This window comes from Oryzias latipes, chromosome 16 (assembly GCF_053564925.1).
Source record: "Oryzias latipes strain Hd-rR chromosome 16, Olatipes_Hd-rR_3.1".
NCBI lineage: Eukaryota > Metazoa > Chordata > Actinopteri > Beloniformes > Adrianichthyidae > Oryzias > Oryzias latipes.
This window is the reverse complement of record NC_136252.1, coordinates 10,118,229-10,134,613: the sequence shown is the minus strand read 5'-3', so window position 1 is coordinate 10,134,613 and position 16,385 is coordinate 10,118,229. Positions and strand designations below refer to the sequence as shown.

Below are 16,385 nucleotides of genomic sequence, written 5' to 3'. Positions count from 1 at the left end.
TGGCTGTATGTGTCACAGAACGGTGGTGTCAGAAAAATAAAAACCAAAGACACAAATGCATGACAAGGAAACCAAAGTACCCAAAGCTGTTTGTGGGGGTGTGTGAGTGATTTTCCTTCTCTTTGGTGGATGCCAGCAAAAGCCGGAAAACTTACAGCACCTGGTATTCCCAGGCGGTCTCCCATCCAAGTACTAACCAGGCCCGACCCTGCTTAGCTTCCGAGATCGGACGAGATCGGGCGTGTTCAGGGTGGTGTGGCCGTAAGCGAAGGGTTGTGTGGAGCAGAGCCCTTTAAGCGCTGCCTGCACCAGACTCCTGCCTGCTCCCAGCGGCCCCTTCACCCACTCACTCTGTGCCACTGATTGGTGCACCTGCTGAGCGGACACACCCACCTGCAGCCAAAACGGTGACCTTTCACCCCAGCAGGTGCGCCACAGCGGCCTTCCACACACACACACCTGCGTGGGCTCGTCACCGAGACGGCAGCGTTTCTAGAGGGTGCAGGCTTGTGCATTTGCACCTCGGCGCTGACTGCCCTGCAGCTCGCTGAAGAGTTTGGATGAAGCCCGGACGGTCATGTCAGAGAAAAAAAAAAAAAAAAAAAAAAGAAAAAGAAAAGAAAAGAAAAGAAAAGAAAGACACAGAAGGACATGAAAAAGCAAGAAACCCAAAGCTGTGTGTTTGATTTCCTGGCCGGTGCGCTCTCTGGTGGCTGTATGTGTCACAGAACGGTGGTGTCAGAAAAATAAAAACCAAAGACACAAATGCATGACAAGGAAACCAAAATACCCAAAGCTGTTTGTGGGGGTGTGTGAGTGATTTTCCTTCTCTTTGGTGGATGCCAGCAAAAGCCGGAAAACTTACAGCACCTGGTATTCCCAGGCGGTCTCCCATCCAAGTACTAACCAGGCCCGACCCTGCTTAGCTTCCGAGATCGGACGAGATCGGGCGTGTTCAGGGTGGTGTGGCCGTAAGCGAAGGGTTGTGTGGAGCAGAGCCCTTTAAGCGCTGCCTGCACCAGACTCCTGCCTGCTCCCAGCGGCCCCTTCACCCACTCACTCTGTGCCACTGATTGGTGCACCTGCTGAGCGGACACACCCACCTGCAGCCAAAACGGTGACCTTTCACCCCAGCAGGTGCGCCACAGCGGCCTTCCACACACACACACCTGCGTGGGCTCGTCACCGAGACGGCAGCGTTTCTAGAGGGTGCAGGCTTGTGCATTTGCACCTCGGCGCTGACTGCCCTGCAGCTCGCTGAAGAGTTTGGATGAAGCCCGGACGGTCATGTCAGAGAAAAAAAAAAAAAAAAAAAAAAGAAAAAGAAAAGAAAAGAAAAGAAAAGAAAAGAAAGACACAGAAGGACATGAAAAAGCAAGAAACCCAAAGCTGTGTGTTTGATTTCCTGGCCGGTGCGCTCTCTGGTGGCTGTATGTGTCACAGAACGGTGGTGTCAGAAAAATAAAAACCAAAGACACAAATGCATGACAAGGAAACCAAAGTACCCAAAGCTGTTTGTGGGGGTGTGTGAGTGATTTTCCTTCTCTTTGGTGGATGCCAGCAAAAGCCGGAAAACTTACAGCACCTGGTATTCCCAGGCGGTCTCCCATCCAAGTACTAACCAGGCCCGACCCTGCTTAGCTTCCGAGATCGGACGAGATCGGGCGTGTTCAGGGTGGTGTGGCCGTAAGCGAAGGGTTGTGTGGAGCAGAGCCCTTTAAGCGCTGCCTGCACCAGACTCCTGCCTGCTCCCAGCGGCCCCTTCACCCACTCACTCTGTGCCACTGATTGGTGCACCTGCTGAGCGGACACACCCACCTGCAGCCAAAACGGTGACCTTTCACCCCAGCAGGTGCGCCACAGCGGCCTTCCACACACACACACCTGCGTGGGCTCGTCACCGAGACGGCAGCGTTTCTAGAGGGTGCAGGCTTGTGCATTTGCACCTCGGCGCTGACTGCCCTGCAGCTCGCTGAAGAGTTTGGATGAAGCCCGGACGGTCATGTCAGAGAAAAAAAAAAAAAAAAAAAAAAGAAAAAGAAAAGAAAAGAAAAGAAAAGAAAAGAAAGACACAGAAGGACATGAAAAAGCAAGAAACCCAAAGCTGTGTGTTTGATTTCCTGGCCGGTGCGCTCTCTGGTGGCTGTATGTGTCACAGAACGGTGGTGTCAGAAAAATAAAAACCAAAGACACAAATGCATGACAAGGAAACCAAAGTACCCAAAGCTGTTTGTGGGGGTGTGTGAGTGATTTTCCTTCTCTTTGGTGGATGCCAGCAAAAGCCGGAAAACTTACAGCACCTGGTATTCCCAGGCGGTCTCCCATCCAAGTACTAACCAGGCCCGACCCTGCTTAGCTTCCGAGATCGGACGAGATCGGGCGTGTTCAGGGTGGTGTGGCCGTAAGCGAAGGGTTGTGTGGAGCAGAGCCCTTTAAGCGCTGCCTGCACCAGACTCCTGCCTGCTCCCAGCGGCCCCTTCACCCACTCACTCTGTGCCACTGATTGGTGCACCTGCTGAGCGGACACACCCACCTGCAGCCAAAACGGTGACCTTTCACCCCAGCAGGTGCGCCACAGCGGCCTTCCACACACACACACCTGCGTGGGCTCGTCACCGAGACGGCAGCGTTTCTAGAGGGTGCAGGCTTGTGCATTTGCACCTCGGCGCTGACTGCCCTGCAGCTCGCTGAAGAGTTTGGATGAAGCCCGGACGGTCATGTCAGAGAAAAAAAAAAAAAAAAAAAAAAGAAAAAGAAAAGAAAAGAAAAGAAAAGAAAAGAAAGACACAGAAGGACATGAAAAAGCAAGAAACCCAAAGCTGTGTGTTTGATTTCCTGGCCGGTGCGCTCTCTGGTGGCTGTATGTGTCACAGAACGGTGGTGTCAGAAAAATAAAAACCAAAGACACAAATGCATGACAAGGAAACCAAAGTACCCAAAGCTGTTTGTGGGGGTGTGTGAGTGATTTTCCTTCTCTTTGGTGGATGCCAGCAAAAGCCGGAAAACTTACAGCACCTGGTATTCCCAGGCGGTCTCCCATCCAAGTACTAACCAGGCCCGACCCTGCTTAGCTTCCGAGATCGGACGAGATCGGGCGTGTTCAGGGTGGTGTGGCCGTAAGCGAAGGGTTGTGTGGAGCAGAGCCCTTTAAGCGCTGCCTGCACCAGACTCCTGCCTGCTCCCAGCGGCCCCTTCACCCACTCACTCTGTGCCACTGATTGGTGCACCTGCTGAGCGGACACACCCACCTGCAGCCAAAACGGTGACCTTTCACCCCAGCAGGTGCGCCACAGCGGCCTTCCACACACACACACCTGCGTGGGCTCGTCACCGAGACGGCAGCGTTTCTAGAGGGTGCAGGCTTGTGCATTTGCACCTCGGCGCTGACTGCCCTGCAGCTCGCTGAAGAGTTTGGATGAAGCCCGGACGGTCATGTCAGAGAAAAAAAAAAAAAAAAAAAAAAGAAAAAGAAAAGAAAAGAAAAGAAAAGAAAAGAAAGACACAGAAGGACATGAAAAAGCAAGAAACCCAAAGCTGTGTGTTTGATTTCCTGGCCGGTGCGCTCTCTGGTGGCTGTATGTGTCACAGAACGGTGGTGTCAGAAAAATAAAAACCAAAGACACAAATGCATGACAAGGAAACCAAAGTACCCAAAGCTGTTTGTGGGGGTGTGTGAGTGATTTTCCTTCTCTTTGGTGGATGCCAGCAAAAGCCGGAAAACTTACAGCACCTGGTATTCCCAGGCGGTCTCCCATCCAAGTACTAACCAGGCCCGACCCTGCTTAGCTTCCGAGATCGGACGAGATCGGGCGTGTTCAGGGTGGTGTGGCCGTAAGCGAAGGGTTGTGTGGAGCAGAGCCCTTTAAGCGCTGCCTGCACCAGACTCCTGCCTGCTCCCAGCGGCCCCTTCACCCACTCACTCTGTGCCACTGATTGGTGCACCTGCTGAGCGGACACACCCACCTGCAGCCAAAACGGTGACCTTTCACCCCAGCAGGTGCGCCACAGCGGCCTTCCACACACACACACCTGCGTGGGCTCGTCACCGAGACGGCAGCGTTTCTAGAGGGTGCAGGCTTGTGCATTTGCACCTCGGCGCTGACTGCCCTGCAGCTCGCTGAAGAGTTTGGATGAAGCCCGGACGGTCATGTCAGAGAAAAAAAAAAAAAAAAAAAAAAGAAAAAGAAAAGAAAAGAAAAGAAAAGAAAAGAAAGACACAGAAGGACATGAAAAAGCAAGAAACCCAAAGCTGTGTGTTTGATTTCCTGGCCGGTGCGCTCTCTGGTGGCTGTATGTGTCACAGAACGGTGGTGTCAGAAAAATAAAAACCAAAGACACAAATGCATGACAAGGAAACCAAAGTACCCAAAGCTGTTTGTGGGGGTGTGTGAGTGATTTTCCTTCTCTTTGGTGGATGCCAGCAAAAGCCGGAAAACTTACAGCACCTGGTATTCCCAGGCGGTCTCCCATCCAAGTACTAACCAGGCCCGACCCTGCTTAGCTTCCGAGATCGGACGAGATCGGGCGTGTTCAGGGTGGTGTGGCCGTAAGCGAAGGGTTGTGTGGAGCAGAGCCCTTTAAGCGCTGCCTGCACCAGACTCCTGCCTGCTCCCAGCGGCCCCTTCACCCACTCACTCTGTGCCACTGATTGGTGCACCTGCTGAGCGGACACACCCACCTGCAGCCAAAACGGTGACCTTTCACCCCAGCAGGTGCGCCACAGCGGCCTTCCACACACACACACCTGCGTGGGCTCGTCACCGAGACGGCAGCGTTTCTAGAGGGTGCAGGCTTGTGCATTTGCACCTCGGCGCTGACTGCCCTGCAGCTCGCTGAAGAGTTTGGATGAAGCCCGGACGGTCATGTCAGAGAAAAAAAAAAAAAAAAAAAAAAGAAAAAGAAAAGAAAAGAAAAGAAAAGAAAGACACAGAAGGACATGAAAAAGCAAGAAACCCAAAGCTGTGTGTTTGATTTCCTGGCCGGTGCGCTCTCTGGTGGCTGTATGTGTCACAGAACGGTGGTGTCAGAAAAATAAAAACCAAAGACACAAATGCATGACAAGGAAACCAAAATACCCAAAGCTGTTTGTGGGGGTGTGTGAGTGATTTTCCTTCTCTTTGGTGGATGCCAGCAAAAGCCGGAAAACTTACAGCACCTGGTATTCCCAGGCGGTCTCCCATCCAAGTACTAACCAGGCCCGACCCTGCTTAGCTTCCGAGATCGGACGAGATCGGGCGTGTTCAGGGTGGTGTGGCCGTAAGCGAAGGGTTGTGTGGAGCAGAGCCCTTTAAGCGCTGCCTGCACCAGACTCCTGCCTGCTCCCAGCGGCCCCTTCACCCACTCACTCTGTGCCACTGATTGGTGCACCTGCTGAGCGGACACACCCACCTGCAGCCAAAACGGTGACCTTTCACCCCAGCAGGTGCGCCACAGCGGCCTTCCACACACACACACCTGCGTGGGCTCGTCACCGAGACGGCAGCGTTTCTAGAGGGTGCAGGCTTGTGCATTTGCACCTCGGCGCTGACTGCCCTGCAGCTCGCTGAAGAGTTTGGATGAAGCCCGGACGGTCATGTCAGAGAAAAAAAAAAAAAAAAAAAAAAGAAAAAGAAAAGAAAAGAAAAGAAAAGAAAAGAAAGACACAGAAGGACATGAAAAAGCAAGAAACCCAAAGCTGTGTGTTTGATTTCCTGGCCGGTGCGCTCTCTGGTGGCTGTATGTGTCACAGAACGGTGGTGTCAGAAAAATAAAAACCAAAGACACAAATGCATGACAAGGAAACCAAAGTACCCAAAGCTGTTTGTGGGGGTGTGTGAGTGATTTTCCTTCTCTTTGGTGGATGCCAGCAAAAGCCGGAAAACTTACAGCACCTGGTATTCCCAGGCGGTCTCCCATCCAAGTACTAACCAGGCCCGACCCTGCTTAGCTTCCGAGATCGGACGAGATCGGGCGTGTTCAGGGTGGTGTGGCCGTAAGCGAAGGGTTGTGTGGAGCAGAGCCCTTTAAGCGCTGCCTGCACCAGACTCCTGCCTGCTCCCAGCGGCCCCTTCACCCACTCACTCTGTGCCACTGATTGGTGCACCTGCTGAGCGGACACACCCACCTGCAGCCAAAACGGTGACCTTTCACCCCAGCAGGTGCGCCACAGCGGCCTTCCACACACACACACCTGCGTGGGCTCGTCACCGAGACGGCAGCGTTTCTAGAGGGTGCAGGCTTGTGCATTTGCACCTCGGCGCTGACTGCCCTGCAGCTCGCTGAAGAGTTTGGATGAAGCCCGGACGGTCATGTCAGAGAAAAAAAAAAAAAAAAAAAAAAGAAAAAGAAAAGAAAAGAAAAGAAAGACACAGAAGGACATGAAAAAGCAAGAAACCCAAAGCTGTGTGTTTGATTTCCTGGCCGGTGCGCTCTCTGGTGGCTGTATGTGTCACAGAACGGTGGTGTCAGAAAAATAAAAACCAAAGACACAAATGCATGACAAGGAAACCAAAGTACCCAAAGCTGTTTGTGGGGGTGTGTGAGTGATTTTCCTTCTCTTTGGTGGATGCCAGCAAAAGCCGGAAAACTTACAGCACCTGGTATTCCCAGGCGGTCTCCCATCCAAGTACTAACCAGGCCCGACCCTGCTTAGCTTCCGAGATCGGACGAGATCGGGCGTGTTCAGGGTGGTGTGGCCGTAAGCGAAGGGTTGTGTGGAGCAGAGCCCTTTAAGCGCTGCCTGCACCAGACTCCTGCCTGCTCCCAGCGGCCCCTTCACCCACTCACTCTGTGCCACTGATTGGTGCACCTGCTGAGCGGACACACCCACCTGCAGCCAAAACGGTGACCTTTCACCCCAGCAGGTGCGCCACAGCGGCCTTCCACACACACACACCTGCGTGGGCTCGTCACCGAGACGGCAGCGTTTCTAGAGGGTGCAGGCTTGTGCATTTGCACCTCGGCGCTGACTGCCCTGCAGCTCGCTGAAGAGTTTGGATGAAGCCCGGACGGTCATGTCAGAGAAAAAAAAAAAAAAAAAAAAAAGAAAAAGAAAAGAAAAGAAAAGAAAAGAAAAGAAAGACACAGAAGGACATGAAAAAGCAAGAAACCCAAAGCTGTGTGTTTGATTTCCTGGCCGGTGCGCTCTCTGGTGGCTGTATGTGTCACAGAACGGTGGTGTCAGAAAAATAAAAACCAAAGACACAAATGCATGACAAGGAAACCAAAGTACCCAAAGCTGTTTGTGGGGGTGTGTGAGTGATTTTCCTTCTCTTTGGTGGATGCCAGCAAAAGCCGGAAAACTTACAGCACCTGGTATTCCCAGGCGGTCTCCCATCCAAGTACTAACCAGGCCCGACCCTGCTTAGCTTCCGAGATCGGACGAGATCGGGCGTGTTCAGGGTGGTGTGGCCGTAAGCGAAGGGTTGTGTGGAGCAGAGCCCTTTAAGCGCTGCCTGCACCAGACTCCTGCCTGCTCCCAGCGGCCCCTTCACCCACTCACTCTGTGCCACTGATTGGTGCACCTGCTGAGCGGACACACCCACCTGCAGCCAAAACGGTGACCTTTCACCCCAGCAGGTGCGCCACAGCGGCCTTCCACACACACACACCTGCGTGGGCTCGTCACCGAGACGGCAGCGTTTCTAGAGGGTGCAGGCTTGTGCATTTGCACCTCGGCGCTGACTGCCCTGCAGCTCGCTGAAGAGTTTGGATGAAGCCCGGACGGTCATGTCAGAGAAAAAAAAAAAAAAAAAAAAAAGAAAAAGAAAAGAAAAGAAAAGAAAAGAAAAGAAAGACACAGAAGGACATGAAAAAGCAAGAAACCCAAAGCTGTGTGTTTGATTTCCTGGCCGGTGCGCTCTCTGGTGGCTGTATGTGTCACAGAACGGTGGTGTCAGAAAAATAAAAACCAAAGACACAAATGCATGACAAGGAAACCAAAGTACCCAAAGCTGTTTGTGGGGGTGTGTGAGTGATTTTCCTTCTCTTTGGTGGATGCCAGCAAAAGCCGGAAAACTTACAGCACCTGGTATTCCCAGGCGGTCTCCCATCCAAGTACTAACCAGGCCCGACCCTGCTTAGCTTCCGAGATCGGACGAGATCGGGCGTGTTCAGGGTGGTGTGGCCGTAAGCGAAGGGTTGTGTGGAGCAGAGCCCTTTAAGCGCTGCCTGCACCAGACTCCTGCCTGCTCCCAGCGGCCCCTTCACCCACTCACTCTGTGCCACTGATTGGTGCACCTGCTGAGCGGACACACCCACCTGCAGCCAAAACGGTGACCTTTCACCCCAGCAGGTGCGCCACAGCGGCCTTCCACACACACACACCTGCGTGGGCTCGTCACCGAGACGGCAGCGTTTCTAGAGGGTGCAGGCTTGTGCATTTGCACCTCGGCGCTGACTGCCCTGCAGCTCGCTGAAGAGTTTGGATGAAGCCCGGACGGTCATGTCAGAGAAAAAAAAAAAAAAAAAAAAAAGAAAAAGAAAAGAAAAGAAAAGAAAAGAAAAGAAAGACACAGAAGGACATGAAAAAGCAAGAAACCCAAAGCTGTGTGTTTGATTTCCTGGCCGGTGCGCTCTCTGGTGGCTGTATGTGTCACAGAACGGTGGTGTCAGAAAAATAAAAACCAAAGACACAAATGCATGACAAGGAAACCAAAGTACCCAAAGCTGTTTGTGGGGGTGTGTGAGTGATTTTCCTTCTCTTTGGTGGATGCCAGCAAAAGCCGGAAAACTTACAGCACCTGGTATTCCCAGGCGGTCTCCCATCCAAGTACTAACCAGGCCCGACCCTGCTTAGCTTCCGAGATCGGACGAGATCGGGCGTGTTCAGGGTGGTGTGGCCGTAAGCGAAGGGTTGTGTGGAGCAGAGCCCTTTAAGCGCTGCCTGCACCAGACTCCTGCCTGCTCCCAGCGGCCCCTTCACCCACTCACTCTGTGCCACTGATTGGTGCACCTGCTGAGCGGACACACCCACCTGCAGCCAAAACGGTGACCTTTCACCCCAGCAGGTGCGCCACAGCGGCCTTCCACACACACACACCTGCGTGGGCTCGTCACCGAGACGGCAGCGTTTCTAGAGGGTGCAGGCTTGTGCATTTGCACCTCGGCGCTGACTGCCCTGCAGCTCGCTGAAGAGTTTGGATGAAGCCCGGACGGTCATGTCAGAGAAAAAAAAAAAAAAAAAAAAAAGAAAAAGAAAAGAAAAGAAAAGAAAAGAAAAGAAAGACACAGAAGGACATGAAAAAGCAAGAAACCCAAAGCTGTGTGTTTGATTTCCTGGCCGGTGCGCTCTCTGGTGGCTGTATGTGTCACAGAACGGTGGTGTCAGAAAAATAAAAACCAAAGACACAAATGCATGACAAGGAAACCAAAGTACCCAAAGCTGTTTGTGGGGGTGTGTGAGTGATTTTCCTTCTCTTTGGTGGATGCCAGCAAAAGCCGGAAAACTTACAGCACCTGGTATTCCCAGGCGGTCTCCCATCCAAGTACTAACCAGGCCCGACCCTGCTTAGCTTCCGAGATCGGACGAGATCGGGCGTGTTCAGGGTGGTGTGGCCGTAAGCGAAGGGTTGTGTGGAGCAGAGCCCTTTAAGCGCTGCCTGCACCAGACTCCTGCCTGCTCCCAGCGGCCCCTTCACCCACTCACTCTGTGCCACTGATTGGTGCACCTGCTGAGCGGACACACCCACCTGCAGCCAAAACGGTGACCTTTCACCCCAGCAGGTGCGCCACAGCGGCCTTCCACACACACACACCTGCGTGGGCTCGTCACCGAGACGGCAGCGTTTCTAGAGGGTGCAGGCTTGTGCATTTGCACCTCGGCGCTGACTGCCCTGCAGCTCGCTGAAGAGTTTGGATGAAGCCCGGACGGTCATGTCAGAGAAAAAAAAAAAAAAAAAAAAAAGAAAAAGAAAAGAAAAGAAAAGAAAAGAAAAGAAAGACACAGAAGGACATGAAAAAGCAAGAAACCCAAAGCTGTGTGTTTGATTTCCTGGCCGGTGCGCTCTCTGGTGGCTGTATGTGTCACAGAACGGTGGTGTCAGAAAAATAAAAACCAAAGACACAAATGCATGACAAGGAAACCAAAGTACCCAAAGCTGTTTGTGGGGGTGTGTGAGTGATTTTCCTTCTCTTTGGTGGATGCCAGCAAAAGCCGGAAAACTTACAGCACCTGGTATTCCCAGGCGGTCTCCCATCCAAGTACTAACCAGGCCCGACCCTGCTTAGCTTCCGAGATCGGACGAGATCGGGCGTGTTCAGGGTGGTGTGGCCGTAAGCGAAGGGTTGTGTGGAGCAGAGCCCTTTAAGCGCTGCCTGCACCAGACTCCTGCCTGCTCCCAGCGGCCCCTTCACCCACTCACTCTGTGCCACTGATTGGTGCACCTGCTGAGCGGACACACCCACCTGCAGCCAAAACGGTGACCTTTCACCCCAGCAGGTGCGCCACAGCGGCCTTCCACACACACACACCTGCGTGGGCTCGTCACCGAGACGGCAGCGTTTCTAGAGGGTGCAGGCTTGTGCATTTGCACCTCGGCGCTGACTGCCCTGCAGCTCGCTGAAGAGTTTGGATGAAGCCCGGACGGTCATGTCAGAGAAAAAAAAAAAAAAAAAAAAAAGAAAAAGAAAAGAAAAGAAAAGAAAAGAAAGACACAGAAGGACATGAAAAAGCAAGAAACCCAAAGCTGTGTGTTTGATTTCCTGGCCGGTGCGCTCTCTGGTGGCTGTATGTGTCACAGAACGGTGGTGTCAGAAAAATAAAAACCAAAGACACAAATGCATGACAAGGAAACCAAAATACCCAAAGCTGTTTGTGGGGGTGTGTGAGTGATTTTCCTTCTCTTTGGTGGATGCCAGCAAAAGCCGGAAAACTTACAGCACCTGGTATTCCCAGGCGGTCTCCCATCCAAGTACTAACCAGGCCCGACCCTGCTTAGCTTCCGAGATCGGACGAGATCGGGCGTGTTCAGGGTGGTGTGGCCGTAAGCGAAGGGTTGTGTGGAGCAGAGCCCTTTAAGCGCTGCCTGCACCAGACTCCTGCCTGCTCCCAGCGGCCCCTTCACCCACTCACTCTGTGCCACTGATTGGTGCACCTGCTGAGCGGACACACCCACCTGCAGCCAAAACGGTGACCTTTCACCCCAGCAGGTGCGCCACAGCGGCCTTCCACACACACACACCTGCGTGGGCTCGTCACCGAGACGGCAGCGTTTCTAGAGGGTGCAGGCTTGTGCATTTGCACCTCGGCGCTGACTGCCCTGCAGCTCGCTGAAGAGTTTGGATGAAGCCCGGACGGTCATGTCAGAGAAAAAAAAAAAAAAAAAAAAAAGAAAAAGAAAAGAAAAGAAAAGAAAAGAAAAGAAAGACACAGAAGGACATGAAAAAGCAAGAAACCCAAAGCTGTGTGTTTGATTTCCTGGCCGGTGCGCTCTCTGGTGGCTGTATGTGTCACAGAACGGTGGTGTCAGAAAAATAAAAACCAAAGACACAAATGCATGACAAGGAAACCAAAGTACCCAAAGCTGTTTGTGGGGGTGTGTGAGTGATTTTCCTTCTCTTTGGTGGATGCCAGCAAAAGCCGGAAAACTTACAGCACCTGGTATTCCCAGGCGGTCTCCCATCCAAGTACTAACCAGGCCCGACCCTGCTTAGCTTCCGAGATCGGACGAGATCGGGCGTGTTCAGGGTGGTGTGGCCGTAAGCGAAGGGTTGTGTGGAGCAGAGCCCTTTAAGCGCTGCCTGCACCAGACTCCTGCCTGCTCCCAGCGGCCCCTTCACCCACTCACTCTGTGCCACTGATTGGTGCACCTGCTGAGCGGACACACCCACCTGCAGCCAAAACGGTGACCTTTCACCCCAGCAGGTGCGCCACAGCGGCCTTCCACACACACACACCTGCGTGGGCTCGTCACCGAGACGGCAGCGTTTCTAGAGGGTGCAGGCTTGTGCATTTGCACCTCGGCGCTGACTGCCCTGCAGCTCGCTGAAGAGTTTGGATGAAGCCCGGACGGTCATGTCAGAGAAAAAAAAAAAAAAAAAAAAAAGAAAAAGAAAAGAAAAGAAAAGAAAAGAAAAGAAAGACACAGAAGGACATGAAAAAGCAAGAAACCCAAAGCTGTGTGTTTGATTTCCTGGCCGGTGCGCTCTCTGGTGGCTGTATGTGTCACAGAACGGTGGTGTCAGAAAAATAAAAACCAAAGACACAAATGCATGACAAGGAAACCAAAGTACCCAAAGCTGTTTGTGGGGGTGTGTGAGTGATTTTCCTTCTCTTTGGTGGATGCCAGCAAAAGCCGGAAAACTTACAGCACCTGGTATTCCCAGGCGGTCTCCCATCCAAGTACTAACCAGGCCCGACCCTGCTTAGCTTCCGAGATCGGACGAGATCGGGCGTGTTCAGGGTGGTGTGGCCGTAAGCGAAGGGTTGTGTGGAGCAGAGCCCTTTAAGCGCTGCCTGCACCAGACTCCTGCCTGCTCCCAGCGGCCCCTTCACCCACTCACTCTGTGCCACTGATTGGTGCACCTGCTGAGCGGACACACCCACCTGCAGCCAAAACGGTGACCTTTCACCCCAGCAGGTGCGCCACAGCGGCCTTCCACACACACACACCTGCGTGGGCTCGTCACCGAGACGGCAGCGTTTCTAGAGGGTGCAGGCTTGTGCATTTGCACCTCGGCGCTGACTGCCCTGCAGCTCGCTGAAGAGTTTGGATGAAGCCCGGACGGTCATGTCAGAGAAAAAAAAAAAAAAAAAAAAAAGAAAAAGAAAAGAAAAGAAAAGAAAAGAAAAGAAAAGAAAGACACAGAAGGACATGAAAAAGCAAGAAACCCAAAGCTGTGTGTTTGATTTCCTGGCCGGTGCGCTCTCTGGTGGCTGTATGTGTCACAGAACGGTGGTGTCAGAAAAATAAAAACCAAAGACACAAATGCATGACAAGGAAACCAAAGTACCCAAAGCTGTTTGTGGGGGTGTGTGAGTGATTTTCCTTCTCTTTGGTGGATGCCAGCAAAAGCCGGAAAACTTACAGCACCTGGTATTCCCAGGCGGTCTCCCATCCAAGTACTAACCAGGCCCGACCCTGCTTAGCTTCCGAGATCGGACGAGATCGGGCGTGTTCAGGGTGGTGTGGCCGTAAGCGAAGGGTTGTGTGGAGCAGAGCCCTTTAAGCGCTGCCTGCACCAGACTCCTGCCTGCTCCCAGCGGCCCCTTCACCCACTCACTCTGTGCCACTGATTGGTGCACCTGCTGAGCGGACACACCCACCTGCAGCCAAAACGGTGACCTTTCACCCCAGCAGGTGCGCCACAGCGGCCTTCCACACACACACACCTGCGTGGGCTCGTCACCGAGACGGCAGCGTTTCTAGAGGGTGCAGGCTTGTGCATTTGCACCTCGGCGCTGACTGCCCTGCAGCTCGCTGAAGAGTTTGGATGAAGCCCGGACGGTCATGTCAGAGAAAAAAAAAAAAAAAAAAAAAAGAAAAAGAAAAGAAAAGAAAAGAAAAGAAAAGAAAGACACAGAAGGACATGAAAAAGCAAGAAACCCAAAGCTGTGTGTTTGATTTCCTGGCCGGTGCGCTCTCTGGTGGCTGTATGTGTCACAGAACGGTGGTGTCAGAAAAATAAAAACCAAAGACACAAATGCATGACAAGGAAACCAAAGTACCCAAAGCTGTTTGTGGGGGTGTGTGAGTGATTTTCCTTCTCTTTGGTGGATGCCAGCAAAAGCCGGAAAACTTACAGCACCTGGTATTCCCAGGCGGTCTCCCATCCAAGTACTAACCAGGCCCGACCCTGCTTAGCTTCCGAGATCGGACGAGATCGGGCGTGTTCAGGGTGGTGTGGCCGTAAGCGAAGGGTTGTGTGGAGCAGAGCCCTTTAAGCGCTGCCTGCACCAGACTCCTGCCTGCTCCCAGCGGCCCCTTCACCCACTCACTCTGTGCCACTGATTGGTGCACCTGCTGAGCGGACACACCCACCTGCAGCCAAAACGGTGACCTTTCACCCCAGCAGGTGCGCCACAGCGGCCTTCCACACACACACACCTGCGTGGGCTCGTCACCGAGACGGCAGCGTTTCTAGAGGGTGCAGGCTTGTGCATTTGCACCTCGGCGCTGACTGCCCTGCAGCTCGCTGAAGAGTTTGGATGAAGCCCGGACGGTCATGTCAGAGAAAAAAAAAAAAAAAAAAAAAAGAAAAAGAAAAGAAAAGAAAAGAAAAGAAAAGAAAGACACAGAAGGACATGAAAAAGCAAGAAACCCAAAGCTGTGTGTTTGATTTCCTGGCCGGTGCGCTCTCTGGTGGCTGTATGTGTCACAGAACGGTGGTGTCAGAAAAATAAAAACCAAAGACACAAATGCATGACAAGGAAACCAAAGTACCCAAAGCTGTTTGTGGGGGTGTGTGAGTGATTTTCCTTCTCTTTGGTGGATGCCAGCAAAAGCCGGAAAACTTACAGCACCTGGTATTCCCAGGCGGTCTCCCATCCAAGTACTAACCAGGCCCGACCCTGCTTAGCTTCCGAGATCGGACGAGATCGGGCGTGTTCAGGGTGGTGTGGCCGTAAGCGAAGGGTTGTGTGGAGCAGAGCCCTTTAAGCGCTGCCTGCACCAGACTCCTGCCTGCTCCCAGCGGCCCCTTCACCCACTCACTCTGTGCCACTGATTGGTGCACCTGCTGAGCGGACACACCCACCTGCAGCCAAAACGGTGACCTTTCACCCCAGCAGGTGCGCCACAGCGGCCTTCCACACACACACACCTGCGTGGGCTCGTCACCGAGACGGCAGCGTTTCTAGAGGGTGCAGGCTTGTGCATTTGCACCTCGGCGCTGACTGCCCTGCAGCTCGCTGAAGAGTTTGGATGAAGCCCGGACGGTCATGTCAGAGAAAAAAAAAAAAAAAAAAAAAAGAAAAAGAAAAGAAAAGAAAAGAAAGACACAGAAGGACATGAAAAAGCAAGAAACCCAAAGCTGTGTGTTTGATTTCCTGGCCGGTGCGCTCTCTGGTGGCTGTATGTGTCACAGAACGGTGGTGTCAGAAAAATAAAAACCAAAGACACAAATGCATGACAAGGAAACCAAAGTACCCAAAGCTGTTTGTGGGGGTGTGTGAGTGATTTTCCTTCTCTTTGGTGGATGCCAGCAAAAGCCGGAAAACTTACAGCACCTGGTATTCCCAGGCGGTCTCCCATCCAAGTACTAACCAGGCCCGACCCTGCTTAGCTTCCGAGATCGGACGAGATCGGGCGTGTTCAGGGTGGTGTGGCCGTAAGCGAAGGGTTGTGTGGAGCAGAGCCCTTTAAGCGCTGCCTGCACCAGACTCCTGCCTGCTCCCAGCGGCCCCTTCACCCACTCACTCTGTGCCACTGATTGGTGCACCTGCTGAGCGGACACACCCACCTGCAGCCAAAACGGTGACCTTTCACCCCAGCAGGTGCGCCACAGCGGCCTTCCACACACACACACCTGCGTGGGCTCGTCACCGAGACGGCAGCGTTTCTAGAGGGTGCAGGCTTGTGCATTTGCACCTCGGCGCTGACTGCCCTGCAGCTCGCTGAAGAGTTTGGATGAAGCCCGGACGGTCATGTCAGAGAAAAAAAAAAAAAAAAAAAAAAGAAAAAGAAAAGAAAAGAAAAGAAAAGAAAAGAAAGACACAGAAGGACATGAAAAAGCAAGAAACCCAAAGCTGTGTGTTTGATTTCCTGGCCGGTGCGCTCTCTGGTGGCTGTATGTGTCACAGAACGGTGGTGTCAGAAAAATAAAAACCAAAGACACAAATGCATGACAAGGAAACCAAAGTACCCAAAGCTGTTTGTGGGGGTGTGTGAGTGATTTTCCTTCTCTTTGGTGGATGCCAGCAAAAGCCGGAAAACTTACAGCACCTGGTATTCCCAGGCGGTCTCCCATCCAAGTACTAACCAGGCCCGACCCTGCTTAGCTTCCGAGATCGGACGAGATCGGGCGTGTTCAGGGTGGTGTGGCCGTAAGCGAAGGGTTGTGTGGAGCAGAGCCCTTTAAGCGCTGCCTGCACCAGACTCCTGCCTGCTCCCAGCGGCCCCTTCACCCACTCACTCTGTGCCACTGATTGGTGCACCTGCTGAGCGGACACACCCACCTGCAGCCAAAACGGTGACCTTTCACCCCAGCAGGTGCGCCACAGCGGCCTTCCACACACACACACCTGCGTGGGCTCGTCACCGAGACGGCAGCGTTTCTAGAGGGTGCAGGCTTGTGCATTTGCACCTCGGCGCTGACTGCCCTGCAGCTCGCTGAAGAGTTTGGATGAAGCCCGGACGGTCATGTCAGAGAAAAAAAAAAAAAAAAAAAAAAGAAAAAGAAAAGAAAAGAAAAGAAAAGAAAAGAAAGACACAGAAGGACATGAAAAAGCAAGAAACCCAAAGCTGTGT

At 52.8% G+C, this 16,385-nt stretch overlaps 23 non-coding genes across 23 annotated transcripts; all 23 read right to left on the bottom strand.

Moving 5' to 3' along the window:
* Nucleotides 1–148: 148 nt before the first annotated feature.
* On the bottom strand, nt 149–267 carry LOC144986265 (5S ribosomal RNA). Its single transcript, XR_013650078.1, has one exon. It is a non-coding gene; the product is annotated as a 5S ribosomal RNA (ribosomal RNA).
* A 591-nt stretch (nt 268–858) lies between these two features.
* On the bottom strand, nt 859–977 carry LOC144986263 (5S ribosomal RNA). The gene has a single exon (XR_013650076.1). It is a non-coding gene; the product is annotated as a 5S ribosomal RNA (ribosomal RNA).
* A 596-nt stretch (nt 978–1,573) lies between these two features.
* On the bottom strand, nt 1,574–1,692 carry LOC144986261 (5S ribosomal RNA). Its single transcript, XR_013650075.1, has one exon. It is a non-coding gene; the product is annotated as a 5S ribosomal RNA (ribosomal RNA).
* A 596-nt stretch (nt 1,693–2,288) lies between these two features.
* Nucleotides 2,289–2,407, bottom strand: LOC144986260 (5S ribosomal RNA). Its single transcript, XR_013650074.1, has one exon. It is a non-coding gene; the product is annotated as a 5S ribosomal RNA (ribosomal RNA).
* Nucleotides 2,408–3,003: 596 nt separating this feature from the next.
* Nucleotides 3,004–3,122, bottom strand: LOC144986259 (5S ribosomal RNA). The gene has a single exon (XR_013650073.1). It is a non-coding gene; the product is annotated as a 5S ribosomal RNA (ribosomal RNA).
* Nucleotides 3,123–3,718: 596 nt separating this feature from the next.
* Nucleotides 3,719–3,837, bottom strand: LOC144986258 (5S ribosomal RNA). The gene has a single exon (XR_013650072.1). It is a non-coding gene; the product is annotated as a 5S ribosomal RNA (ribosomal RNA).
* Nucleotides 3,838–4,433: 596 nt separating this feature from the next.
* On the bottom strand, nt 4,434–4,552 carry LOC144986257 (5S ribosomal RNA). Its single transcript, XR_013650071.1, has one exon. It is a non-coding gene; the product is annotated as a 5S ribosomal RNA (ribosomal RNA).
* Nucleotides 4,553–5,143: 591 nt separating this feature from the next.
* Nucleotides 5,144–5,262, bottom strand: LOC144986256 (5S ribosomal RNA). The gene has a single exon (XR_013650070.1). It is a non-coding gene; the product is annotated as a 5S ribosomal RNA (ribosomal RNA).
* Nucleotides 5,263–5,858: 596 nt separating this feature from the next.
* LOC144986255 (5S ribosomal RNA) lies at nt 5,859–5,977 on the bottom strand. The gene has a single exon (XR_013650069.1). It is a non-coding gene; the product is annotated as a 5S ribosomal RNA (ribosomal RNA).
* Nucleotides 5,978–6,563: 586 nt separating this feature from the next.
* Nucleotides 6,564–6,682, bottom strand: LOC144986254 (5S ribosomal RNA). The gene has a single exon (XR_013650068.1). It is a non-coding gene; the product is annotated as a 5S ribosomal RNA (ribosomal RNA).
* A 596-nt stretch (nt 6,683–7,278) lies between these two features.
* LOC144986253 (5S ribosomal RNA) lies at nt 7,279–7,397 on the bottom strand. The gene has a single exon (XR_013650067.1). It is a non-coding gene; the product is annotated as a 5S ribosomal RNA (ribosomal RNA).
* Nucleotides 7,398–7,993: 596 nt separating this feature from the next.
* LOC144986251 (5S ribosomal RNA) lies at nt 7,994–8,112 on the bottom strand. The gene has a single exon (XR_013650065.1). It is a non-coding gene; the product is annotated as a 5S ribosomal RNA (ribosomal RNA).
* A 596-nt stretch (nt 8,113–8,708) lies between these two features.
* Nucleotides 8,709–8,827, bottom strand: LOC144986250 (5S ribosomal RNA). Its single transcript, XR_013650064.1, has one exon. It is a non-coding gene; the product is annotated as a 5S ribosomal RNA (ribosomal RNA).
* Nucleotides 8,828–9,423: 596 nt separating this feature from the next.
* Nucleotides 9,424–9,542, bottom strand: LOC144986243 (5S ribosomal RNA). Its single transcript, XR_013650063.1, has one exon. It is a non-coding gene; the product is annotated as a 5S ribosomal RNA (ribosomal RNA).
* Nucleotides 9,543–10,138: 596 nt separating this feature from the next.
* On the bottom strand, nt 10,139–10,257 carry LOC144986232 (5S ribosomal RNA). Its single transcript, XR_013650062.1, has one exon. It is a non-coding gene; the product is annotated as a 5S ribosomal RNA (ribosomal RNA).
* A 591-nt stretch (nt 10,258–10,848) lies between these two features.
* LOC144986221 (5S ribosomal RNA) lies at nt 10,849–10,967 on the bottom strand. Its single transcript, XR_013650051.1, has one exon. It is a non-coding gene; the product is annotated as a 5S ribosomal RNA (ribosomal RNA).
* A 596-nt stretch (nt 10,968–11,563) lies between these two features.
* Nucleotides 11,564–11,682, bottom strand: LOC144986210 (5S ribosomal RNA). The gene has a single exon (XR_013650040.1). It is a non-coding gene; the product is annotated as a 5S ribosomal RNA (ribosomal RNA).
* A 596-nt stretch (nt 11,683–12,278) lies between these two features.
* LOC144986199 (5S ribosomal RNA) lies at nt 12,279–12,397 on the bottom strand. The gene has a single exon (XR_013650029.1). It is a non-coding gene; the product is annotated as a 5S ribosomal RNA (ribosomal RNA).
* A 601-nt stretch (nt 12,398–12,998) lies between these two features.
* Nucleotides 12,999–13,117, bottom strand: LOC144986188 (5S ribosomal RNA). The gene has a single exon (XR_013650018.1). It is a non-coding gene; the product is annotated as a 5S ribosomal RNA (ribosomal RNA).
* A 596-nt stretch (nt 13,118–13,713) lies between these two features.
* Nucleotides 13,714–13,832, bottom strand: LOC144986177 (5S ribosomal RNA). The gene has a single exon (XR_013650007.1). It is a non-coding gene; the product is annotated as a 5S ribosomal RNA (ribosomal RNA).
* Nucleotides 13,833–14,428: 596 nt separating this feature from the next.
* Nucleotides 14,429–14,547, bottom strand: LOC144986166 (5S ribosomal RNA). Its single transcript, XR_013649996.1, has one exon. It is a non-coding gene; the product is annotated as a 5S ribosomal RNA (ribosomal RNA).
* A 586-nt stretch (nt 14,548–15,133) lies between these two features.
* On the bottom strand, nt 15,134–15,252 carry LOC144986154 (5S ribosomal RNA). Its single transcript, XR_013649984.1, has one exon. It is a non-coding gene; the product is annotated as a 5S ribosomal RNA (ribosomal RNA).
* Nucleotides 15,253–15,848: 596 nt separating this feature from the next.
* On the bottom strand, nt 15,849–15,967 carry LOC144986143 (5S ribosomal RNA). The gene has a single exon (XR_013649973.1). It is a non-coding gene; the product is annotated as a 5S ribosomal RNA (ribosomal RNA).
* Nucleotides 15,968–16,385: the final 418 nt, after the last annotated feature.